Source organism: Desmodus rotundus, chromosome 3 (assembly GCF_022682495.2).
Source record: "Desmodus rotundus isolate HL8 chromosome 3, HLdesRot8A.1, whole genome shotgun sequence".
Lineage (NCBI taxonomy): Eukaryota > Metazoa > Chordata > Mammalia > Chiroptera > Phyllostomidae > Desmodus > Desmodus rotundus.
In genome coordinates, this window is record NC_071389.1 from 166,709,884 (window position 1) to 166,737,282 (window position 27,399).

Below are 27,399 nucleotides of genomic sequence, written 5' to 3' on the forward strand. Positions count from 1 at the left end.
AAAATCCACAGGATTTTGCTAATCTTATGTCCCCAATAAATGCAAGTCTTCTAAGAGTTAATGTGGTTTAATTAAATAGTAAGAAATGGCTTCTGCTATATAAATTTTATGAAACATTAAGTGTTGTATCAATAAGCACACAAACATCAATCTGAACCAATTCTTGTGGGTATATGTTTTACAGGAAAACACTTTTAGGGAAAAGCCCCTTTGGATGGAGTCCACGGTTGCCCCATTTCATTCTGAATTCTGTCATTTCAGATAGCACTATAGCAAGGTCTAGTGTACTTTTCCAAACTATGCGGTCCATTTCACTTTCAAACAACACTCAAATGCCTGTAGAAACCAAGCAGGAAACACAAGTGTGTGAATCAAGCCAGATGACAATAGGGAAGTTTTGTGTATGTCTACTTAAAGCTATTCAAGTGCCACCTTTGAAAAACCACTGGGACAGTCACACAGAAGAAGACCTGGACAATTAGACAACATAAGGAATGTAACAAAAAGGCTACTTCACAGGGGGACAGATTAAACTCTAGTGGCTGCTTTGGTGGGCAGTGACCCTAAGAAATTTGCCTACCACAGTCCACATCTGGACCAAACAAACCTAGAATGCTTCCATATGTTAACGAGATCTTTGCTTATTTGGATGGGGGTCACAATAGACCAACTTAGAGAAGATCCAGATTGCCAAGAGTGAGCACCTAACATAGCTGGAAAGTACTCCCCAAACCTGCCACCTACTCCCCAACACCTGCCTCTCCTTAATTAGACAAAGATACAGACCCCTGTATATGGACCTGAACTGGACTGGAATCCAGGGATAAAGGAATGAACCAAAAGGGCTTTCCTGTGCTTCAATGTCAAGCACAGATTGAAAGCAAGCAATTTCCTGTCATGGAAACCGTCATGGTCTCCTGTCATGTTACTGAGTTTATACCTCAATGTACTGGAGGAGCCTCAAATCCTTTATGTCTAAAACACTACTTCGTTAGCATCATAAACTTGTTCCTCTACTGACTAAGTCTTTTTATAAGAAGAAGCTGATCAGTTACCTGTTTAAAATCACTGACACCTCCTCCCTTGCCTACAGCAAATCAGATTAGCTTAGTATGGTAAAGACAACTCACAGACACTAAATGCTAGTATGTATCAGGAATTTTAGGATACTTTATTCACTGAATTTCCCTTTTTTCTCCTCAGGATTTAAGACAGTGGCACTTCTATGCATGACTGCATTTCATCCTCACAAGGACCGTGTAAAGTAAGGAACTGAAGCTTAGAAAAGTCAGAGCTAGTGCGCTGTGGAGTCAGGACTCCAAGCGCTGTCTCCAACTTGCCCTTCCAGCCTTATCTGCTGCCCTTCCTCACCACGCACTCTTCTCCCAACAATATACCTGGCTCTTTCATTCCTCCAAGCCCTCACCAGACCCATCCCTAAATCAGTTATGTCCTGAACTCTCTTCGCAGGAATCCTGTTGATGCTTTAAGGCACAGTCTTACTGCGAAGACTTCTCTAACATTCCCTACCAGGGGAGACATCACATTTGGCATGCTTTCAAGTATGTTCTCTAGCATTTGTACCTAATAGATTCCAGGTACTGGTGCTTGTCACTCCATTTCTCTATCCCACTAAACTACAAGCACCTCTGGGCAAGAACTTCTCCTGATTCACTCTTGACTATTTATCACAGTAGCACTGATTCTGACACATAGTAGGCATTAATGAATGAATGACTCAACCTATCAAATGTGGGGTGGGGAAGAGTTGAAACAACAACAGTAATAAGCAAGTGTGGAAAAAGACATTACTGAACCCAAGAGTCAGAAATTTAGAGATCTAATCCAGACCCTGCTGCTGAGTGATCACATGGTCTTACTCAAATCACCAGCACACTCCGAACGTGTCACTTTTCCCCAGACAGCCATTATATTTGCTCTGCCCCGTTCACAGGTATAGTCTCAGGGCATCTGAGATAATATACAGCAAAGCTACAATGGCTATACAAATGTAAGGCATTATTTTAGATACTTAGTTTAATTTTTTTGACATGCTAAATGCTATAATAATAATTAGCATTATTTTTAAAAACCATAAATAATAAAAATAAATGAAACTCAAGAATTATCATGGCCAAATGATTTTTAAGCATTAAGCTGTTCTTCTTGGAATGCTATCTAAGGCAACACTATCAAACCATTTTTGGAAGTCTCAGAATCACTGGGTTCATGTTCTGTGTTTCAGGATCAGATGCAGAAAAATCAAAGAAGGAAAAGAGAACAGGGGTGGTGTTTGGCAGGCATCCCAAATCATGTTTGTTAACTGGGATCTGGGGGTTGGGGCACAGGGAAGGAAGCTGGGGAGGATGGACTGGAAGTTGAGGAATTCAAATAATTTGAGGAAAACCAAAATATACAAAATTAAACGAGTTTCTTATTGCAAGACTTCCCAGCATCTTTAATATGTTTATGTGTATCCTAAGTCCTCAAAAAGGTGATAACGTGTACAATTTGCAGTAGTATTATAGGGAGCCTTCTTTAGCATATAAAATTTGAGTTCACAGGCAATTCTCTTCAAACTCTAGTTAAAAAGTGCCTGTCCTTTTTAACAAACTTTTGGAGGGGGGCATAAAAGCTCCAACAAAGAGCAACACCTAGGGATTTTAGAGTCCTTTCTCAATTGTCCCAATCTGTAGCTGACAGAGAATGTTCAAATTGGTTTGCCAGTTCTTAGGGGGAAAACAGGTCAAGACCCAACTCTAGTTGTCCAAGGTCTGTATTTTCCTTTCCAAAAGATTGTGGCGAAAAAACAAACAAAACACTTTATAATGCCTCTAGAAAAAAAAAAGCACAAAAAAATAGCCGTAAGTAAATATTTCAGAAGTCAAAAAGAAAGATGTACCATGAATTCAGGGTGTGGCTGTGGAAGGCAGCTGACTGGCTGCCCAGGGGCCCCTCACAACAGGCTGCCCTGCTCAGTCGGTCAGGGGGCAAGGTCTGGCCTGCAGCTGTCAGCGTCCCAGGGCAGTCAAATTCTAGAAGCTGCTTGTCTTCAGAGAGTTCACAAGAGATGGATACGCAAGACAAATGGCAGCTTACTGATTTACACAATAAGAAACTGAGTAACAAGGAACAGATCCTTGCATCCTCTTGCACATGCCTTCTGTCCTTGTAGGCAAGCTAGATATAAAGCCACAAGGGTCAGATTGCTTGGCAAGCCTGGCATCAGGACAAAGAGAACTGTTATTCAATTTAAATGTTTAATGGCATCAGGATAAGGTAAACTGGAAGGAAAGAAGGCAGGAAGGAATGAGGGAGGGAGAGAAGGGAAGGAAGGAAGAGAAGGAAGAGAAGGAAGGAGGGAAGGGGAAAAAGACTAACTGCTCTCTAGCCCAGGGCAATTCTGCCCACTTTAAAGTGGCTGGAGATGACCAGTTCTAAGCTCTGCTGCGGGGTGGGCTTTCCCTGAATGAAACATTGGGGAGCTAGAGGAGGGCAGAAATATTACGGAGCAAAACTTTTGGGGAAATTTTTATGAAACGTAAAAAATGTGAGTAAACTCAAAAACAATTCCAAACAACTAGGAATTATTTGCAGTAACAGTACAGAAGTAAATACAAAGTTGTTTTAGATCAGGATTTGTGAACCTGAGGTCTTTATAAAAGAGGGGTAAACAGAAGATCAGGTTTCTCCCATCATAAGAGGATGTAACGTGTTCAACTCCCAAATCCAGAAGTGGCTATCAAGAAAAACAACTTCCAGACAATTTATGATTTAGTCATTAGTACTATATTCTTTCCATTCAAATTACATACACATGCAAGTGTGTATGCCTTGTTCACAAACCTTAATCAGAGTAAATCCTATGTCTACTCATCTTTGTAGTGAAAGTATTACAGCATCTGACATACAAGACACAAAGTACCAAGCACACAGCAGGCATTCTATAAATAAATGATGGTGAGTAAGGACCTTAAACTCAACGGACTTTCCATAATATGTGTTTCACATATAATAATTTCCTTCAGGTTATAAACTACAGAATCATTTAGTGTTACATTAACCTTCAGAAACAAATCACACTTGAGTGATACAATTGCAGAAAAGGCCAAAAATTCTACCCTTAATCTTGACGAAATAGTATCTCTTAGGGATTAGCTTTAAAATTAAAATAATACATTTCCTTCTAACCAGACACAAATAGGTTTTAAAAATTCAAATTAAACAAAACTAAGACCAGCAGTGACCATACTATTACAAAGAATGATCTAGATGACTGGCACTTATTATATTGCAAATTTATTCCTCTAATGGATTTAACACTGTTCTTTGTCTTTAACTAAAGCCCTTTTCTTTAGCCAGAAAAAGAACAGGATACAATTTGCAAGTCTAGAATTCCTGGACTGATAAAAACAACACTAGGTGCCCTTGAATTTCCTTTTCACATGTTTTCTCCAGACTCCCCTATTCGTTAACGGGGACACTACGAATAGTTAAGTCCAACATTATCGAGCCTGGGGAAAGGAGATAACAAATTTGGCACTCAGGCCACCTATAAATAGATGTGGTGTCTCCAACCACTTACCATCAAACTTTTAAAAGTAGGAAAACTGAACTGCTTTACCTGACAGGTAAAACACACTATTTAATGGGTGGTTTCATGTACTAAATTTCAGAGGAAAGCGTATCTTCAAGGCTACTGTAGCACCTCGGATTATAAAAATTTTCCTAAATTCAACATTAGGTGCAACCATTATGCCCTGGGCTATATAACAGGTCTTTAGGTCGGATACTGTATCCTATGCTGTATCGTAAAGGCAGAATAGCCAGGGCTTCTTTCCTCTCTGAGGTGTAACCCAAAGAGGAAGAAATTCATATTCAGGTAAAAGTTCAAGCCCCAGCCCTAACTTTTACTAGTTGTACTATTTTCAACCAACATCTATTGTAGATGTACACTATTTACTGACACTGCCCACAGTACTGAGTCTATGAAGACTGATAAAATATAGTCCCTGCCCTTAAGGAGGTTCACAACCTTAGGGGAACACAAAGGGAGAAATGCGCTCTTCAAGAGGAAATGTAGTGAAAGGTTTAATAGAGGAGGAGATGCTAGAACTGAATCCTGAGGTGAGTAGGGAAGATAAGAGTTCACAAGCCAGGTGCACAGGGTGTAAGAGAATCACGTAGACTGACACGGGTGTGGAGGACGACTCGAGTGCATTTAGTGGAATAGCAGAAGACAAAGGTGGAGTGATAGGTAAGAATAAAATACCTTTTTTTGCCATGTTAAAAAATTATCCTGAGTATTAAGTGGGAGTCAGTCAAGGCTTTTCATTAAGTGAAGAACTAACTGCCAATAAAGAACATTTATTAAGTGCTTACTTAAGTACCAAAATGTCTTCTAAGAATGTTACATGCATTCATGCATTTAATCCTCATAACCCCCCTGAAATCCTATCAGAATGCCACTTTGGACAGATCATGCTAGTATGGGGTGGGTGGTAAAAAGGCTGGGAGTAGATTAGATCAGAGGAATATAAATAAGGTTAGTAGGACTCAATAATAAATAATCAGGGGTTATAAACTGGTGGCCTACAACCACATTTATGTTGGATTGTACTGTGATTTAAAAATTGGAAGATTTCACACAAAAACCCAGATTTTAGGTGCCTAAATATTCAGATCTGTCAAATATAAGCCCACATTCCTGCCTGGAAATAGACTGCTGGAATAGAGAAGCAGCGGCCTCCTAGCAATACTGTTACCGTAGGTAGTTAACTAGTTATTAATAAAAAAGAAGGCAAAGGCAATTAGACATTGAGCTTAATAAACTGGGGGGCATGAGCCTACTTGCTTCACCAGGAAGCTACAGCTTCACACCCCAGGGGACCACAGCATTTCTCTGCCAAGGGGATCAACACTCCTCCCTTCCCCCCTCCAGTATCAGATTATTGGGAGCTGAGCAGGAGGTATCAGACCATAAAGGCCTGTCAAATCTAGCTAAAGAATAGACCCATCAAAAAACCCTCAAGAGCCTGGGAAGTTGATTGGTTCTTTTGAAAACCACCTGGTCCATCCCAAATCCAAGCTAATAATCCCAGGGGAACAAAGAAGTTTTTTCCTCCCCACCCCGACAACTGACACCCAGTAATGCACTCTCCACATGCGTTAGTGTGCTCTCTCTTCTGTGAGCACGTGCAACCACGTGGGTTTAGCAGCTACCAGGGCCTGAGTTGGACGGTTCAGGCTCCAAAAGGACTGAGTTTTAACATGAAGGGGAAGCTATGGACCCCCTTCAAAACAGAAGCTATGGCTTTTGTTTTAGCCTTGCTGAAGACAAGGTTGAACTTTTTCCATGGCAGGAGACAGAAATGGGACATTGGAAACTCAGGGGGCAGCTTCCATTTCCACCCGATAAACCATCTTGCCACACCACAGTCTCCCGTGCGTGGGTCTTTGGAATGCTTTCCTCACAATCCTGTGGAAGAGCCTCATTTCCACGGACAACCATACCACATCCCACAGGAGTCCAACAACTGTTTACTCCCTTATGCCCAGCTTCCTTCACTCATTTTATTACCTGTAAGCTTTATTACTTGCTTGCTGTGGGCATTTGAGATTACAATCCTTTTTAAAATAGTAGCAGAAGATATTAAAAGAAGGGCACGGCTACTCAGCTGGGAAGTTTGAAATCTGTAATTATCCCCGGATTTCAGATTTGGATGACTGGGCAAGTGGTCCTCTCTTTTATTAGTAAGGATAGGTGGTATTGGAAGAGCAGACTTGGTGGGGAAAGAAAACTACTTCAAGGCTGATCCTGTCGGAGTTATTTAACCGCAGTTGGGATCCACATCACTACAATGGAGAGAGTACGCACCAACCTTAGAGCATGGGTGTGGTGCTTCAGGGGTGGCAGCAGAGCGCAGAGCTGAAGGGCCAGAGTGCCTGGATCTGAATTTTGGCCCAGACACTCACTAGCTGTGTGACTTTAAGCAAATTACTTAAACTTTCTGTGCTCCAGTGTTGGGTTGATACAAATAAAGGTAACAATGTCCAACCTGTGTATGTGATGATTATGTTAATGTAAGACTTTTAAGAATTAGGAAAGTTAATACTTGTGAAAGACTTAAAACAGTGCCTAGCACAGAGAAATGTCAGGTAAGTGTTCAATAAATCAATAAATTAAATAAGAAAGTATTTTAAAACATGTCTTGACTCATATTAAATGTGCAAAAGTGATTAATTTTCTTCCCTTCCCTGCCTAGTCTTCTGATCACTTCTACCACCTTGGGATGCTATCCTAAGTTAGTTTGCAAATTTAGTTTCTAATGCATATTCACTATTTTTCCTAATCTTAAAAACTACTTGATTTGACAAATTAGGTTGCTTTTAATGTAGAGAAGAGAGAAATGTATCAGAAAGTACATATTAGTTTCTTAAAAAGATGAAGTGAGAAAAGAAGTCTTCATAAAAGTATACTAGAAGTTTGTAGTGATTTGGGGTTATAACTAGGGAAGAGAAAAGTATTCCAGGGAAGAACTAACCACTTCTCTCACAAGATGCAGTAATTCTTACGAGGTAACAGACCATTTGTTTATAATCTGATTCCTACATTTGGGGTCAAGAGCTTTTGTTTTGTTTTTTAATTAATGTGACTCTCTACATTTGTTGTGTGCCCTATTCACTAGTCCACAGGAGTGAATTCATAGATACTTGCTTTTTCTTTTCTTTTTTCTTCTTTTTTTTGTGAGTCATATGTCTGGCAGAGCTGGCACAATGGTGCTGAAGTTAACATTATCATTTTTATTAGCAGTATTGCTTTTAGAAAGAGATATTCTTTATTTTTTTCCCATTGACAAAAATATCTTCAGTGCTTGATTTCCCAAATGCTTATCTGGCTACAGTAATGCTGTTAATGGCAGACTATCTGACTATGTTGATCCAAATAATTACTAAAAACTCCTCTGAACCTTTCTTTCTAACTTCCAGAGGGAGGGAAAAGTGTTTATGAACCAAATATAAACAAACAAACTACAGAACCAAGTATAAATTTGCCAAAGTAGCAATTTTCCCTAAAATCTGGCCAGTTGATAGATCTTAATGATTAGGTAAGGCAGAATTTCATTTTTCTCAAAAATATTGAGAAAGCCATGTCTTCTTATAATATTTACATAATTGAATTTCGCTATTGCTATATCCCAATCTAGTAATGCATTAGAGTTTCTCTGCAAAAGACAGTTGACTGAATCTACCAAGTTATAGTTAACCTAAAAAAAGTTATCTACCTCAGCTCTAATGCCAAACAACTTCAGATATTTATAATTAAGCACTACAATGGAAAAACAATACCAAATTTTGGACAGTCGAGGTATCCCTAAAAGAGTTAAATCTATTTCTCATAATTGGTGCATATACAAGCACACGTAAGAATACACCTTGATTACACTTAAAGAGAGAAAAATACCACAATTTGCAAGGGAGGAAGTGGAGGACACAGGGAGGGAAGGGAGAATGGGGGTGAGGGAGGACCAAAGTAAGGATTTCGAAAGCACTTGTAAATGAGAAACTATTCAGAAGTATTTCAAAATAAAACAAAAATAACATGGAAAACAAAAATTAATAGACTAAATATACATAAATCGGTATATCTTTATTTTATTCATATATAGAATCCATGTATTTGGAAATTTATGGAGTTTATGGACATGAATTTAGTAGCCTACGGAAATTCTTGGGAAAAACAGAGCATGAGAGAAACAGAAAGGGGGAGAGAACAACGATCTAGAGAATTCTGGTCTACCAGATTTAACCTATGACTCTGAACTGGGGGGTCTGGACCTAGGACAATAACAAAGACGTCAAATGAACAGGAAAGGAACTACCCTCTTCTTTACCTCATCAACTGAGCCATGCTTCCCTCTACTTCCCACAACCCAACACCACGTTTTCCTTTGGATTTGCCACTTCTGTTACAAAGAATATAGGTCAGTGAATGTAAATTTCTTTATTGCTCACCTGAGGATATGCTTATTAATTTTAGAAAGAGAGGAAGGGGAAGAGAGAGAGAGAGAAACATCAATGTGAGAAACATCAATCAGTTGCCTCCCGTACATGCCCTGACTGGGGATCAAACCCACAACTTTGGGATGTGCCCTGACCAGGAATTGAACTCACAACCTTTTGGTGTAAGGGACAATACTCCAACTGAGCCACCCAGCCAGGGCATCAAAATTATTTTTTAAATAAAGAGTTCAACTTAAAAGTTTTAAATGTATCCTTTACAATGCTAATTTTAAAGGTATGCATTTAAAAATGAGAAAATAAACCTGTTCACAAAATTAGCAGGGAGGAAGAGATGGAGGACAACATTCATAAAATACCTAAGAATAATGCTGATTTTAAAAAGTTTGCTTTTTTATCAGGTAAAAAATCATAGATTATGGAAAGTATTAATTAACAGTGTTAGAATAACTGGTTATATATTTGAAAAACAAAGTAAGTCAGACATTCATTTCAGTCCAAATGCTAAAATAAATTTCAAATGGTTTCAAAAGGGTGAACATAAAAACTAAGGAATAAAAAGGGAAGGAAAGGAAGGAGTATGGCAATAAATGTAAAAAAAAATTAAACTTCAAAAAATTACAAGAAAGTATAGATAATTACAAGTAAAATTACTTCTAAGTATACATAAATATACTTACAAGTATATTTATATTACAAGTAAAATTACAAGTAAAGTATAGGTAAATATCTAATCTTTAAAAGGGAACTGACTGTCCTAGAAGGAAATCACAATGAAAATAGTGCTAGGTATCATTATATAAAAATTTGGAATATATACATGTGTTTATCAAGCAAGATTAAAAGACCATAATTTGGGGGCAACTACAAAAAAACATTGTATATTACAAGTATATATTAAAAAGAACAAATTGTATTTCTTAAAAAATATATAAAGCTTATAATACAACTATTTTAACATTAAAATTACAAAGGGACCACAAAGATCCTAATAATAAAAAGATAAATAATATTGAGACAATATATAAATAAAAGTAGCTAACAAACACATGAAAAATGTTCCGTTTTACCAGTAAATCAAAGACATGGAAGCTTTAAAGTAATGCATCATGTTCCCTATATAAAAATAGTGTTACTAGTTAGGGGAAAATCCTCAGGGTCCAGTTGGCCAAAAGATTCCTTTCTCATGTACCATCTGTACTTGTACATGGTTTTCTTTTTGCTTCTAGCTTTATTGAGATATAATTGATAGGTAAAATTGTGTAACTTTAAGGTGCAGAATGTAATGATCTGTGTGCACATGTTGTAAAATGTTGCCACAGTAAGGTTAGTTAACACATTTATCACCTCACATAGTTATAATTTTTTGTGTTTGGTGGTAACTTTTAAGATCTACTATCTCAGCAAATTTCAAATACACAGGACAGCACTGTTAATTAGAGTCACCAGGCTGTACATACATCCCAGGACTTATAACTGGAAGTTTGTACATTCTGACCATCTTTATCCTTCCCACCTACCCATCTACCCATGGCAACCACTCTTCTGCTCTGTTTCTGTCCTTCTTTTAAGATTCCACATATTAAGTGTTGACCTTTTTAGGTTCAACCTATTTGAAGTCTGTTGGGCCTCTTTAATCTGGATGTCCATTTCTCTCCCCAAGTTTGAGGAGTTTTCAGCCATTACTGCTTTTCAATAGGCTTTCTGTCCCCTTCTGTTTCTCTTCTCCTTCTGGGATTCCCATAATGCATACTTGTCTCTCCTGATCACGTCCCACAAGTCTGTAGGTTTTCTTCACTTTTTTCCATTCTTTTTTCTTTTTGCTCCTCTGACTGGATAATTTCAAATGACCTATCTTCTAGTTCACTGATTCCTTTTTCAGCTTGGTCAAGTCTGTTGTTAAAGCTCTCAACTGAATTCTTCAGTTTAGTCATATTCTTCATGTCAAGGTTTACGTGTGATTTTTTTTTTATATAGTTTCTATTTCATTGTTGAACTTTTCATTTTGTTTACAACTGCCTTTCTTATTTCATTTAGTTGTCTGTGTTCTTGAAGTTCACTGAACTACTTTAAGAGGGTTATTTTAAATTCTTGGTCAGATAGTTTATAGATCTCCATTTCTTTAGGGTCGGTTATTGGAGTTTTATTACTTTCCTTTATTGATATCATGTTTACCTGATTCTTTGTGGTTTTTGATTCCCTGTGCTGGAATCTACACATTTAGGTTAAGTGGTCTCCTACTCCTACTTACAGGTTCACTTTGGAAGAGAAAGACCTTCGCCAGTCAGTTCAGTTCGGGATACTGGTAGTGCCTGTGGGCAAGCAGCACTTTCTATCGGGGTCTCTAATTGGGTGAGGCCACTGCCCATGCTCTGAAGTTGGGGGAGTTGCTGCTGGCTGGGCTCTGTGGTTGGGTGAGCCCACTGGCTGAGCTCCACATTCAAACAAAGCCACTGGGAGGACTCCCTAACTGGGTGGGGCTGTTGGATGTGTTCCCAGTCAGGATGGTGCCACTGGCTAGACCTCATGATTGGACACAGCTACAGCCTGATCTCTGTAATCACTCCTGGTTGGGTGGGATCCCAGGCTGTGCTTCCTGACCAAATCTTGCTGCTAGCTGGACTCCATAATGAGGCAGGGTCAAAGACAGGGCTTGGAGGTCAGATTCAGCCTCTGCCTACACTATGCAATCAAACAGGGCCACAGGCTGTATCCTGAAGTTGGGCAGGGCCTCAGGCTGGGCTTTGTGATCAGGTAGGCTGTTGGCTATGCTCCACTATTAGACTACCTAGGTTCTCTGCTTGGGAGGGGCCTCCACCTATATCCTGAATTTTAGTACGCTAGAGACTGTGCTCCATGGTTAGGCAGGGTTGCTGTCCAAACTCCCACATCAGGTGAGGTTACAGGCTATATTCTGCAAATGGGTGGGGTCACTGGCTGGCTCCCTGCCTGGATGAGGCCACAAGCCATGTTCAACAATTGGGCAGGGCCCTAAGCTAGGTTCTGAGGGCTGTAGGGTTGGCTCCACAGCTGAGCAGTACCACAGACTAACTAGACTCCAAGGCTGCTCAGGGTCATTGCCAGGCCTCCTGGTTATGTGGGTTCAGAGACTATACTTAAAAGAGCTGCTTAACAGTATCCAAGGAAGGCTGCAGGAGGTCTGGGATGGAAGGTATTTCAACCTCAGCCCTGGGTTTCAGGGTTTTGCACTGGTGTCTCACCACAGATAGTTGCTAGTTGGTCTGTAAGGGGGACTGAAGTTGGGAATGATCTATGTCATCATCTTGATAATACCACTCCCTGTGCTTATGTTAACTGGTAGAGATGTAATACTTTCTAGCAGGGACAATGGCAATTTGTATCAAAAACCTTAAAAATTTTTATGCCTTTTGACATGGTAATTCTACCTCTAGGAAACTATCTTAAAAAATTAATCAAAATCTCAGCCAAGATTTATAGAGTTTTTTAAAATTAAATCAAAGCACTGTTTAAAAATAGCAAACAAATGTTTAATAGGTAAAATGATTGTTGGAATGATAATAGCATGAAATGCCATAGAAATAACAGTGAAGAAAATTTCCTCCCCAAAACATAATAGCCTGAGAAATGTTAAATAAACAAGATACAAAATTCTACCTTTATATAAAGTATAAACTCTATTATGTGAAGAAAAAAGGGGGTAAATTATAGATGATTTAAATTTTGTCCTTTATTTTTTAATTTTCCATTTTTCCATAAGGGAAAGAACCATTTTTATAGTAAGAAAAATGTATTTAAGAGCAATTGCATATAAGTAGACAGGGGAGCAATAAAAGAGATTCTCTTTTCACCCCAAAGAGGTGGTTGTTTTCCTAGGTACCACTGGACTTGGATTTTTTTCCCTATGAACCAAATTCTTAGTTCTGGTTTAGTGGAGGATTATAAAGAACAGCAAAAAGAGTTTGAAGTCATAGAATAAAAGTAAAAACAAACCATGAGACTAATGGGAATTCTGAAAATATGTTCAGTCATCTCCTATACCTCTTTTTAGGGAGAGTTTTTTGGTGGCTTTTACTTGTGTGTATTTCCAAGGCCTCAAACTGTCAATTCCTTCCCAAACAGCCTTTCTACTGGTGACTTGAAAGGCCCTTACTCAAAATCAAAAAGCAGGCAGCACAAATATTATTAGCTAAGTTAACTTCAAGTCTTATTTAAAGCAAGAAAACTACTCCTCCAAAATCATAAAAAGAGACAAAATAAATACTCTAGCTTTAAAGATGATCCGCATTTTCCTTTACTTCTACGTAGTCTGTTTTAAAGGAAATAGTGCCTGATTCAAAACACCAGGACAACCAAAAACATCTAGTTTGTGCTAAAAAGTGAAGGTCTGGTGTGACCAGAGAACAACCAATAAGTGGATAAGGCAGGAAAATGAGGAGTGGTGAGAGGTGGTGTGACTTGCTGGTAAAGGAAAGGGGAGGGGCAAGCTTTGGGAAGCAGCCTGAACACATGAATCACTAAGCAGCCCAACTATAAAAAACGTGGTCATCTTTGAATTCTTGCCTTTCACTTTCTTCAAAGTAAGCTTCTAAAAGAAATGAGAGACAGAGAGGGAAAGAAACAAATTGACATTCACATACAAAATAAAACATGAAAATAAACTATTTTAAGTGAGGATGTAAAATATAAATTTCTAAGATATCACTTTAATTGAAAATATAAACTCATATTTTAATTTTCCCATTCACTCGTAATATTCAAAGCTTCTTCATCATTGAGAGCTTCAGGAGAGATCAATGTGGATTCCTCCATTGTACCAGTTTCTTTTTTTAATCTTCACCCGAGGATACGTTTATTGATTTTAGAAAGAGAGGAGGAGAGAGACAGAGGGAAACAGAAACATTGATATGAGAGAGAAACATCCATCGGTCACCTCCCACAGGTGTCCCCACCAGGGATCCAACCCACAGCCTAGGTGTGTGCCCTGACCATGAATCAAATCCACAGCCTTTGGGTGTATGGGATGATGCTCCCACCAACTGAGCCACACGGCCAGGGCTGTACCAATTTCTCTGATATCTCTTAATTTCAACTTGAAAATTACTGTGTTATTTTGTTTATGGTTCCTTTTCAAATGAAAACCACTTGCTGAAAGAGATCAGACTAATTTAACAACTTAAGGGCCAGAAGAAGCAGTCCTTTTCAGGGCAAAAATTGGATTAGACTAAAATTGAAACATGGCATCATCAAGTTTACAATTTTAAGATATAAGGAGCTATGAGTTAGTTTTAGTTATTTTGAGTCAACTCTCCCAAGAGACTTTTTGACCATCACAAGTGACCAACGAAATCTGTTCCCAGCTAAAAGCAGACACTCCAAGTGACTCATCAGACTCAGATATTGTGTTAAACACACAGACTACTTGACTTCTGCAACGGTGAGAAAGTCCGGGGGTATCCACCTCATTCAAACACCAGAACTTTTAAAAAAACTTTAAGGTTAGCAACCTTTGTAATTAATATCCAAACAACTTACTATCTAAGCACCAAACAGGGCCACACCATTTTATTGACTTCTCTCTAGAACACAATTCTGGTTTATTTGTAAAAAAATATAGAAGAGAAAAAAATACCTAAAATGGAACATAAAGTAAATTGTACAGTTTGTGGATATCAAGGGTATCTTGTAATTCAAGTGAGTATACTGGCAAACCCTCCCATAAATCAGCTTACAAATTCAATTCTGTTTTCACAGTGGATTTCTAGAATCCACTATAAGTCTAAGATTGAAAATTTAGTTCACAAACAAAAATTAGATTACAGAACTTGAAAACAGCAACTATATTACCTGGTCCGTCTCCCTCATTTTATAGAAGTGAGGCCTACAGTCACTTGGCTACCTGGTGGAAAAGCTTGGGCTAGAACACTCAGCCTTCAATCTAGCTGGAGATTCCACAGTGCCGTGCCAGCTCTAGGACAGCGTACTGACCCTGCAAAGAAACTGGCTCTCAGGACTCTTGATACGCCAGGCCCGAGGTCTGGACTATGTGGTATCTGTAAGTTCTAACACCCATGTCCCCGTCTGACACTAAAAAACTGATGTATCAAACACTTATTTGATCGATCCATAGATGATCCATTGATCGATCTATGGATCAAATAAGTGATTCCTACCTGCTTTTCTCAGAGGGCTAAAGAATGACATTTTACTCCATTCTGGAAACCAAAATATTATGACTAAAGGCTTCTTGAAAGCTTTAGGATTTTAATTACAGAAAGTGGTCACCATGAAATGCTGTAGATTTAGGTTGGATCCATCCATCCATTCATTTATTACCTATCTATTCTCACACCTAAACCAAACTAGTTAATCTTCAGAGCTGTAAAATATATTTTGGGATCTGGTTGAGCAAGTTTCTTCTCCTTTCCTATGTCTTCCCCCCAAATTCTTACACTCTCTTTTATATGAATTTTAGAATCTGCTTGTAAAGTACAATTAAAAATAATGTTGGGATTTTAATTGGGTATCATCTTTTTGAAAAGAGTAAAAAACATCATTTAAACAACACAGCCTCAGACTCAGGCTTAAAATTACCATTTTGATTTGAGTTCCTCTGCCAAGGTATTTCTACCACCCAAGGAACAAGTATTCAGATTTGAGGTTAAGGTTTTTTAAAGTCCCTTTTAAAAAGCTGCATCCAAATTTACAGTGTCTGTTATTTTTTTAATTAATTTATTTATTTTTATTGTTGATCAAGTACCACTCCAGTGTCTGTTATTGATTTTAGAAAGTAAAATAAGGTATTTAGTAAACCTATCAGGCGGTGCCTGCAAGACAGCCAGCGCTGCAGCTAACCAAAGACAGAGAAACAGAAGGGAGACACTAGCTAAGGTAATAGTCCCACTGACTCCAGGTAGGGCTGGCATCAGTAGTGCCTGTCATACCCTGGACAGTATGCTAGTGGGAAGAGACCCAAATAATAAGAGAGATGACAGGAGCTCTCTATAATTCCATAATGTTGTGGGAAACAGCAAGACTAACCCACAAAAATAATTAGTACACGTGACAAATAAGCTGGGTGGGCCTTTCTGACACAAGCAGGGCTTCAGAACAGGGAGTGTGGGCTGCAGTGCTCAATGAAAATAAACTGGGTAGCTCAGCTCTAGCTTAATCGAATCCCTGGCAGTAATCAAAATTTAATAACAGCTATTGAGAAACCCATGTCAAGAAAAACAGCGATGATCTCAACTTGGTCTAAAAATCAAGACTGAGCCACACTTACAGCATCCTACTAAAAGGTCAGAGATCCTGTAAGCAAGCATCTCTCATTGTTCTTGCAGCTGCTACTTCAGATGATAGATTACCCCAGAGAGAAATCCCTAAATGCTGTGTGGCTTGGGGGACTATTCAATACCAGAAGCTGATCCTACTTCCCCCATACTTGGTCTGAAAAGTCCCTATTCCATTGGACTCGCATACACAAAAACTCCACCCAGTTCCCTGACATTATGGAAATTTACCAGTTCACTCAGAAAACCTAGTATGTGGGTTCATCTATTTGTGGAAAGAGTTCTCTCCAAAATAACTGAGTCAGAAATTTTTAACAGCACTAGATTTGTTTTTTTTTTAAAGAAAAAAGGGGAAAAAAGAACTTCTTTTTGTCATTGCTGAATAAACAGGATAAACACTGAGTCCCCTTCCAAGTAGCAAAAAAATAATGCTAAACATAGTTGGGAATACTGGGAGGAAATACAGTAAAAACTTTTTAAAGAATTTAAATCATATGCAAACTCTACACTTGTTTAATTTTTAAAGTGTTAGATAATGTAGAGTAAGACATTTCAATGACTTCTTTACCAATCTGTCATGCCTGTAAGTGTTATCTAGGGAGGGTGGGTATCTTCTTTGAAAATGAGCAGAAAACTTACCTGGAAGTTAAGACTATTTAACCCTCTAAGGTTCCTGCCAGTCCTATTATGCTGTTTGTATTTTTAAAGGTAACTATTGGTACTTCAAATTAAGCAAAGAACACAGCAGGGTGTGAACAGTTTTCACAAAGAAGCCTCAGAACTCTATTTGTAATGAGATATACTGTCAATCATAAAACAGTACTTCACACCCTATAGCTATTATTAAGTAAAACTGAGATAATTTGGTGGGCTATAGATTTTTAGAAATGAAGATCAAATGAAAGAGGTAAAATTGCTTTATAAAAGGCAAGAAGACACTGTTCAACATAAGTTTATACATGCACTGGGAACAATACAAATTCTCAATACAGGATAATGGTTATTTCTGGTAAGGGAGGGAAGGGAAGGACTAGAAAGGCATCTCAAACTCTATCTGTGATGTTTTGTTACTTAAATAAAATCTGAGGCAAGTATTACAAAATATTAAGATTTGTGCAGCAGACACATAAATATTCCTTTATTTTTCTCCATAATTTTGTGTATGTTTATAATAGTTGATAATGAAAACTGCAATGATAAGTTTTATAGTACATCTTGAGAAAGTAAAATGACAAAGATTCCAAGAAATTTTAAAGGTGTCTTGTGACTATTTTTTTTTAAGCTACTTAACTTTACACATGGAGTATCTCACTTTGTACTAGCTATTTTCCTTATTAATATCGTCGCCATCTTTTTTTCCTTACACCTCCATTGCACAGAGTTTAAATAAAAAAGCACAACTCCTCCCAGAGCACAGGGACAAAGGAAGCTCCATGAGATGGGCTCCGTGGGAGTGACGGTTCTGGGAGCAGCTGGGTAGAGGAAGGAGAGAGCACCAGACAGAAGACCTCCTAGCCAGTGCCACGACTTTTTAGAACACCAGAAAGACCCCCTTTCAAAGGTCAAAAATATATACCACAATACTAAATATTTCTGGGTGAAATAACGAAACACCAGGGCTGTGCTACAAAATAACACAGATGCAACAAGCCTGGTCATGGCTGGATAGCTACTCAAGCTGGTGATGGTGCCTGAGAATACATTATAATCTCCTATTTATTTCTGTGTTCACTGAAATTTTTCTGTTACAAAGTTATTTTTAATTCCAAACTGAAACAAATGATTGAGCCAGCATCACATTAAAAATCTCACCCCGTGTCAACTATTAGGCCTATTCATGAGAAGGGGATCAGGCAGCCAGGCCAAGGTTAATCCTGAAGCTGCCACTAGTCAGCTCTGTGCCCTGGTCTCAGTTACCAGTCTCTTTGCTCTTAAGTTTATGCATCTCAAAAATGAAAGGGTTGGATGAGATGATATCTAAGCTCCCTTTTAATTATAACATGATTATTAGAATCATAAAACACAGTTACTGTATAATACAGTTAAGAACTGCAAATGTTACTAATAATAAACTATGGCCACGTGGGAATATCCTGAATCCCTCATTTATTTATTTGACAAACATTTAGTGAATGTGTACTATGTGCCAGGCAGTGTTACATGTAGATAGAATACAAAGTCAAATGATGCAGAACTCTGCCTTCAAGATCCAGTCTAATCATAGAAGATACATGTATAAACATATGAAAGCAATACAATGTAAGGGATGATCATAGAAATGATGGAGTTGAAAATACCAAAAGGCTTTCCTAGTGCGAGAGAGAAGGGAACTGCAAAGGATTTCGTATACAGATGGTCAAAGAAAGCCTCAGGAGATGAGACTGGACAGGCAAGTAGGGACTGGAATGAGAAGGACCATGAATGTAATGTCAAGATATTTGGATGGTATCTTGAAAAGTGAGAAGGAAGGCATTTTAAAAATTCTAAGCCTGGGAATGATACAATCTACTCTGCATTTTAGATAAATTTCTGGAACCAGAATTTAGACTTGGTGGTGGTTGGTGGGGTTTGGAGGACAGAGGAGAGAAACAAAGAAGGGAAGGGAGGTTTATCTAGTAGTTAGGAGGTAACTAAAATGATTGGCAGGATATGGTGAGGGCTTGAATCAAGGCAGTATTAGCGGAGATTCCTGAGGTACTACTGATAAAGCAGTATCTTGGGTTTTGGAGTAGGGAAAGGAAAGTATACTGAGTTACATTAGTAAATGGTTGTTAATGTACAATTAAAGATAATCGGTTCCTTCTTGAAAGTACAAAAGAATCAGATTTTTTAGAAATGCAGATTTTAGTGACATTTCTTCCCCCACTTTTCAAGGTAATATAGAAACTGTAGCATGAAATGCTAGCATTTACTCATCATTAGTGGGTTACAGCATCAAGCACAGTGTCTAGCATACACAGTTTGTGCTTAATAAATGTGGGTTATGTGTTGAATGTGATAAATTAAGAAACAAAAGAAATAGTGCCACGTGGTGCAGGGGTTAATTCTCTGTTCACTTGATAAAACTCACAAGTAAAAATTATTTATTAGGTGATTTTATGTCTCTCCATAATTTTCCCCTTAAACACCATCCCCCTCCCCCAGCTTTTTAAATGGTATCAGCAATAACCCTCAATGTTATTTCTTAAAACAATGAAGTGGACAGTTAAATTCCTGTGATCTAAGAGTTAGACTACTTCCCCCATGTAGTATATAATAGAAGATATTTTTTTCCTTATAAATATTATAGAGTGCCTTTTATCTGTGCCCCAAAAGGCACTTCTAAGAGAAGTATTAGAAGTGCTCAGTCAGTCCCAGGTGCCACAAACCATATGGACTTTTGTCTCAATTTTTATAAAACAGCAGCAATATTTTTCCCTTAAAAACCACTATCTTGCCCTGGTCAGGCGGCTCAGTTGGAGCATTGTCTCACGTAACAGAAGGTTTTGGGTTTGATTCCCAGTCAGGGCACATACAGTAAGCAACCAATCAATGTTTCTTTCTCACATCAATGTCTCTCTGGCTGTGTCTGTCTGTCTCTCTCTCGATTTTTCTCTCTCACATCGATGTCTCCCTCTCTTGATGTTTGTTTCTCTCACGTCAATGTCTCTGTCTCTCTCAGTATGAAATAGCAAATTTTGCCTGTTTTTTTAATTATTACTTCCTTACATTTTGATTTTCTCAGAAGTAAGCCTGTGGCACTAAACATCAAAACCTTGAAATCTATCATTCTATTCCATACACATAACTTTATAAAATGTTAATACCACCCCAAACGTTACTGACAATAGCAATGCAAGGTGGGGCAAAAATAGGTTTACAGTCCAGAGTACTCAAAAGTTTATTCTTGTATTATTAATTAATAACTGTAACCTACTGTAAACAACTGTAAACCTACTTTTGCCCCATCGTGTATAAAATTCATAATAATTAACAAAATATTAATCATGTGCCAAGTAATATGCTTAACACTTTATATATGTATTACCGCATTTGATTTAGATCTTTGCATTAACACTAAAAAGATGTACATAAAATAACTGCCATTTTACCATATTAAAAAAAACGGTCTATGGCCATACCACCCTGAATGCACCCGATCTCGTCTGATCTCGGGGAAAAAATGGAGCTTAGAGAAAATGTGTGTTTTATCCAATGACATACAACCAAAACAAGCCTGTCAGACTCAGTCACCCAGGACTCTTCACAACCATGCTTTACTGCCTCTCCCGAGCTACGTGAGGTACGTGGGCAGGTATCACTATCTCTATTTTAAAAACCCGAGGCTCAGAAAACTGCCAAGACTTGAATAAGGTCACACACTCAGAAATGGAGCCGGCATCAGGCTTTTAGTTCAAGGCCTCTACCACTCCACCTCTAATACTGGACCAGTTCCATGAAACAAATCATAACCACTCCACGGAAATTAGCAAAGTATAAAATCCCCACCCTTGTTTTAAAAAAATCAAACACAAAATGGCTTTGTCAACAAAACATAAAGGTCACGAGGTTCCAAAAGAGAAAAGCCAATAAAGTTCTTTTTCTGACACATCAAGGCCACCTTTAACTCAAATCATAAAAGGAGCTGATTTAGAAAATAATGCTTTTCAGATTTCTGATGTGTGCATTTGTTTTCCCAATATTTATGTTTCTTTTACAGTCCACATTCAACTGCCAAGTACTTATCTAAGACTTGGGAAAAGGTTAAAGTGCAGTTTTGTGTCCCCAACCCAAAGAGAAAACAATGTCTACAATTAATCCTCACAGACTCTACTGCCAAAGAGCAAGCAGGTGCAGTATTTCTCCGACGCATTGTGTGTGGTGGGGGCGGGGGGAGGGGTGGAAGAGGGAAGAGAGAAACATTAAAAACAAACCACATTTGAGGGGCTCATTTCTTCTAAGTGACTTACATCTCATAAGGCATTTGGCTGTTGACAAGATGATCCTGCCTTTGAATACAAGGAAGTTGCACCCAGTCTCACAAAGCTCAGATTCAATCACCCCAAACAGAAGTCTGGCCTTTCCTCCAAGACAAATATGGAATTCAATCTGTGTAATGCCTTGAATGCAGTGCATTAATTTGCCATCTTTTATTATGACCATACAAGGGAGGGAAAAGAGCTACCTTGTTAGTCCCTCCTTGAGAGGGAAGCAGTAGAGGAAAAAGCATATTATTTAAATCCCATAGCAAAGTTTTCAAACTTTTCCAGTAAGATACACACCCTAGCTGAGTCATCTGCATAATGCCCTCCAAGTGTATCTATCACCTCAATACTAACTACCTTTCCTATACATGATTGTTCCAACTTGGCGCTAAATTCTACTCAGAATAGTTAAGAAGCTATAATTTGCTTCATTCTTTTCATTTAGTCACTTAACCCTGTAATTTTTAAAGTAAATGCACTGACCTTAATTCACTTAAGTACTTAATCTATAGCTAAATGAATAAGCAAACTACAGTTGCGTGAAAATTATATCTGAAAATAGCCAATAGCCAAAGTACTAATAGCAACATAAAGAAAACTGTTTCATGAACCAATGAGAATGATTTAAATCCAAAATAAAGATTATGAGAAGGAAAATTCTCTTAATCTAAAGTTAGGATGTGGACACTTTTTCCAATATGTGTAGCTATTTACCAAACAGTTGCATGAGAGTTCCTACAGCATAGCCTTTTAGGAGGGGACAGTAACTATCCAAGCTTGAAAGCCATCTGGAACCCTCTGGGAATTTGAAAAACTATTCTCACTGACTATTCTCCAAATACTTGAACATGGCACAAGGGAGATTGAATTAAAAGCTATGAATTTCCTGCAATCTTTTGCAGGCCACGATCCACTCACAGAGATACAAAGTTATTGTTAACGGAAGCTGGCACATCAGGCACCTCCAGCTCCAAGCTTTGCTCCTGCCTTAAAAGTACTTGATGCCATTTACCACACTGAAAATGTGTTTCCCATTCTTTAGCCTTCACATTAAACAAAAAAGTTTTAGGTGAATTCTTCTCTTAAAGGTAAAAATGAATTAATACTTCTTTGGATACCAAGTTGATAAATATCTTATTGATCTACTTCTAAGACTCTGCAACTAGATTGCCTGAGTTTGAATTCCTGATTCCACTCTCACCAGCTATATGATCTTAGAGAGGTTAATTACTCTGTCCGAGCCTTGGTGTTCTCATCGATCAAAGGGATTCTTATGAGTTAATAAAAATTTTGACCAGTACCTGACACACAGTAAGTGGTCAATCTAAAGAAACGATTATTATTATCACCATTGCTACCGCCACTCTTGTTAACTTGAAAATTATACTGTTAACATGTCCCACATGTCCCTTTTGCCATTTCTCCAGTATGTGGGAAAATCAATCAAAAGATAATTAGATCTCTGAACTACTACCAAGCTAAAGAAAATAATGCATTGACAGTTTGGTCAGCAAGTCACATATTAAAAAGAACTTAAGTCTATGATTTAACATCATAAGGACTCAACTATAATAGTAGTTTAGGATTCATCTGGATCTCTTATGGGCAACTGTTACGGATTTCTTTCCCTAAGTCATGAGTACTAAACTTTGGAAATCATGAAGCTAAAAATAACCACAATACATTTGGAAAGACAGATGCATCTACAACTAGGCTACAACATAGAAAATAAAATTAATTTGAACAGGGGATTAAATGGGTTAATTTTTCCTGACATTAAAAGGAGGAGAAACAGCAGCAGAAACAAAACAATGGTAATAAAGACTGAAAAGTTACAGGTTATGAAATATATGCAAAATGAATATGTCATGGTTATTACTATGTTTCCAAGGTTATTTATATAAAACCCAATTTATACATATTAAAATACTAAGGTAAAAAAACAACAGTATCATAGAAGAAAAAATAAGCCACAAAATGATGTATCTGCAACACCTAAAAACACAGAATTAAATACAACAGTAATATATTATATATATAGTAATAACAGCTATTTTTACTTAATTCTTACTATGAATCAGGCACTGTTCTAAACAATATTAAAGTGTCTTAACTTCATAAAGAATTCCTATGGCCCTGGCTGCTGTGGCTTGGTAGATTGAGTTCTGGCATGTTGACGGAAGGGTCACTCACTGGTTGGACTCCCGGTCAGGGCACATGCCTGGGTTGCAGGCCAGGTCCCCATTTGGGGGCGTGTGAGAGGTAACCACACGTCGATGTTTCCCTCTCTCCCTCCTTTCCCCTCTCTCTAAAAATAAATTAATAAAATATTTTTTAAAAAAGAATTCCTATGAATCAATACAAAAACACACAAAATAGAAAATGAGCAAAAATCCCCAATAGAAATTTCATAGAAAACACAAATGACTTATAAATAAAACAGAAGGTTCTCAGTTATAATTCTAATCAGAGAAATGAAAATTCTCATATGTGACACACCCCAATCAGAGATATGATTCCACACACCCAGGTAGGCTAAAACTTAAAAAGCTGTCAGTATCCAGTTTTGTTGAGGACCAATGGGAACTTTTATTCACTGCTGGTGAGGGTATAAATTGGTACAACCTCTTTGGAGAATAGTTAGATGCCACTCAGTAAATCTAAACATGCACATCCCCAATGCCCAAGCAATTTCCACTTCTAGGTATATACCATAAAGATACTTTATCTCCTGCACATGTGGAACAGGGGGCAGTGCTTAACAAAGTCACAGGAACATTGTTTCTACAGACAAACAACAACAACAAAAAATAAACAGGAAGCAACACAAGTGACCACTAACATAAGTGGAATTAAAGAAAAATACTATTGCTCTGGCTGGGGTGGCTCAGTTGGTTGGAGCATCGTCCTGTAAACCAAAAGGTTGCAGATTCCACTCCTGGTCAGGGCACATGCCTAGGTTGCGGCTTCAGTCCCTGGTCAGGGTGCGTGTGAGAGGCAACCAATCCATGTTTCTGTCTCAATCGATGTTTCTCTTCCTTTCTCTCTCCCTCCCTTCCCCTCTCTCTAAAATCAATAAGCATGTTCTCCAATGAGGATAAAAAAAAATTACTGTGGTATGTTCATGTAACTGAAAATTACACAGCAGTGAAAAAAACAAAGAACCACTACATGGATAAACTCAGAAACAAAGTTGAAATAAAAAGCATGTCACCAAATATAATACATACTATATGTGTCCATTTATACAAATTCAAAACAAGAAAACCTAAAAAATAACGTTGAATCAATGGGGCATATTCCAAAGTGATAAAACTAGTAGAAGCAAAGCAAGGGAATGCTTCCCACAAAATTAAGGACAGTTGTTACTACTGGGAGGAGGAAGGACATACAGGGACACACGGGGAGCTGCTGGGACATTGGTAAAGTTCTATTTCTCAATCACCATGGAAGGTGTGTTGGTGTCTGTTTCATTATTTTTCTTTACAATGTATAGATATATTTTAAATTCTCATATGTGACACACCTCAAAATTTAAATAAACAATTTCACATTTTCCTTTTAGCTGAGTTGTGGGCAAATCCATATAATGAATTCACCACCATCAAAAAAAATAAAGACAAAAAAATAATAAAATAAAAATAAAGACATTTAAGACCAAGAAAGTAACTATCCTAGAATAAAGAATATAATAAAAATTTAAAACCTGAAACAGAAACATCCAGAAATTTTAAAATTGAACCTAAGTGCCCTGGCCAGGTGGCTCAGTTGGTTGGAGTGTTGTCCCCTGCACCAAAAGGTGGCAGGTTCCATTTCCCCGGGGCACATACCTATGTGGGTTCAATCCCCAGTCGGAGCGTGTACAGGTATGGGAGGCAACTGATTGATGTTTCTCATACTGATGTTTGTCTCTCACACAGATGTTGTGCTCGATCTCACTCTCTCCCCACCCCCCAATGCCTGCCCCCTTCCCCCAAATCTGTCCTCAGATGAAGATTAAAAAAAAATTTGCACACATGTATTTCTCTTAGAAATTAGTTTATGGGTGGCGATGAAACACATTTTTAAGAAAAAAATTATGAAGCACAATGTATCTTTATCTTTTTAAAAAAGATTTTATATATTTATTTTTAGAGAGGAGAGGGGAGGGAGAAAGAGAGGGAGAGAAACATCAGTGTGTGGTTGCCTCTCACATGTTCCCCACTGGGGACCTGGCCCACAACCCAAGCATGTGCCCTGACTGGAAATGAACCAGTGACCCTTTGGTTCATAGGCCAGTACTCAATCCACTGAGCCACACCAGCCAGGGCACAATGTGTTTGTATCTTAAATATGATAAAATACTATTTGAAAAGAGTCAAACACCTGTCTTTCTAGGGTACCACAGTGATTCAAATTGAAAAATGTGGTTGGTACTACCATGAGTTTCTACCAGGTAAAGGCTAGAGGCTGTCTTCTTTAGAGAGTTCTCTACAGAGTGGTATTTATTACCTTGGTGATTAACCACAACCCAGACCCAATCTACAGCCTTACAGGAATTCGATTTTATTAGCATCAATAAGGTAGCTCCACATTTTACAAACAAAAATTAATCAAACTTCAACCGAAATCAGAATATAAATTTATTAATATAGAATGATAAATGTATCTGTGACAGAAGGAAGAATGCTTTTCCGTGGTCATATATAGCCAATACTTTAATTACAGCTAGATTTACATGGATAGCCAAATTATAATCAGAAGGTTCCTGGGAATGCATGGAATCTAAATTGAGAACATAAGAGGAACTGAATATTTAATGGTCTGGTTTCATTCTGTCAATAATTGTTTTTTTAGTTAAGCTACTACTATGTCTGGGCCTCTCCTAGATGCTAGGGATATAGAGATCTCTGCTTTCAGAGAGCTCATGTCTGAGAACAGCTGAAGAGTATATATTTCACAGAAGTTTACTGTAATATTATTAAGAGCAAAAAGTGTTGGAAGCAATCTAAATGTTCAACAATAGAGCTGTGATTAAATAATGATAAATCCAAATGATGAAAAAAATTGCAGCTCTTTAAGGACAGTATATTTAAGCAGTAATTCATGATGGGAACATTATCATGTGCAATGTGAAATGAAAAAAGCAGGCTATAAAAGTGTACATAGTACAAGCATATATGTATGTACTTCCTATCCTTTTATATGCACACAAAAAGTCATCAAAATACTGTAAATTATCTTTTTTTCTTTATATCTTTTTGAATTTTCTAATTCCTGAAATAGCATTACATGCCTTTTATCACCAAGGGAAAAAAATACCTGTTAAAATAATTTCAATCAATACAATACTAGGAAATCTTCAGATTTATGTATTAGAAGATATCCACCAACACCAGTCCTTGAACCTCTGCCTTTGAACTCTCAGAGAGAGCTCATCCTTTCCCACACCTTTACAGAATATTCTACAAGGGTAAGTAATGTAACTGATAACACACCCTATGTCTTTATCCAACCTGTACTCTCATACTTCCAGTTGTCTGCTGAACTTTCCAACTTAAATTCCTTACAAATAACTCATATTTAATTATGTCCAAAAATAAATGCATAACTGTCCCCCACAGCCAACCTTCTAGCAACCACATTACTATCCACGGCAATAACCTTTCTCCCAATCAGAAAGCTTGGAAAATAACCTTAATTCATCTCTCCCTTTCCCATTGCAAGTTCATCAATAAATGGATGTCAAAATCTCTCTCCCAGTGCACCCTCCTCTTCATTCTCACTTCCACCACCTTATCAGTCCGGGCCCTGACGGCACTATCAGGCAGCATCACTGTTCCAGCCTGCGAGTGGGCTTCCTGACGTCATGCCCTCCCACCTCTAAATCCCGGCTCCTCAGACAGAACTTGGATGATGTCATTTGTTGGCCCCAAAACTATTAAAGCCTTCTCCTTTCTTCCACTCCAATCTATGCCTAGCTTTTATTAAACCCCATAATTTGGATCCGCCCTAACTACTTAACTTGGTTTTCCATTATTCTCCAGTCTCCCCCTCATCAACCAACAGACATGCCATAATCAACCTTACAACCAAGCTGTGGAATATCTGAACTTAGAAACAGTCCTTCCTTTCCCCTCGACTTGTACTTAAAGAACCTAATGAAT

The 27,399-nt window shown here is 38.0% G+C and overlaps 1 protein-coding gene across 3 annotated transcripts in view; it reads right to left on the reverse strand.

The window, feature by feature from the left end:
- STK38L (serine/threonine kinase 38 like) overlaps positions 1 to 27,399 on the reverse strand; it is a 72,970-nt gene that overhangs the window by 29,003 nt on the left and 16,568 nt on the right. The window lies entirely within an intron of this gene.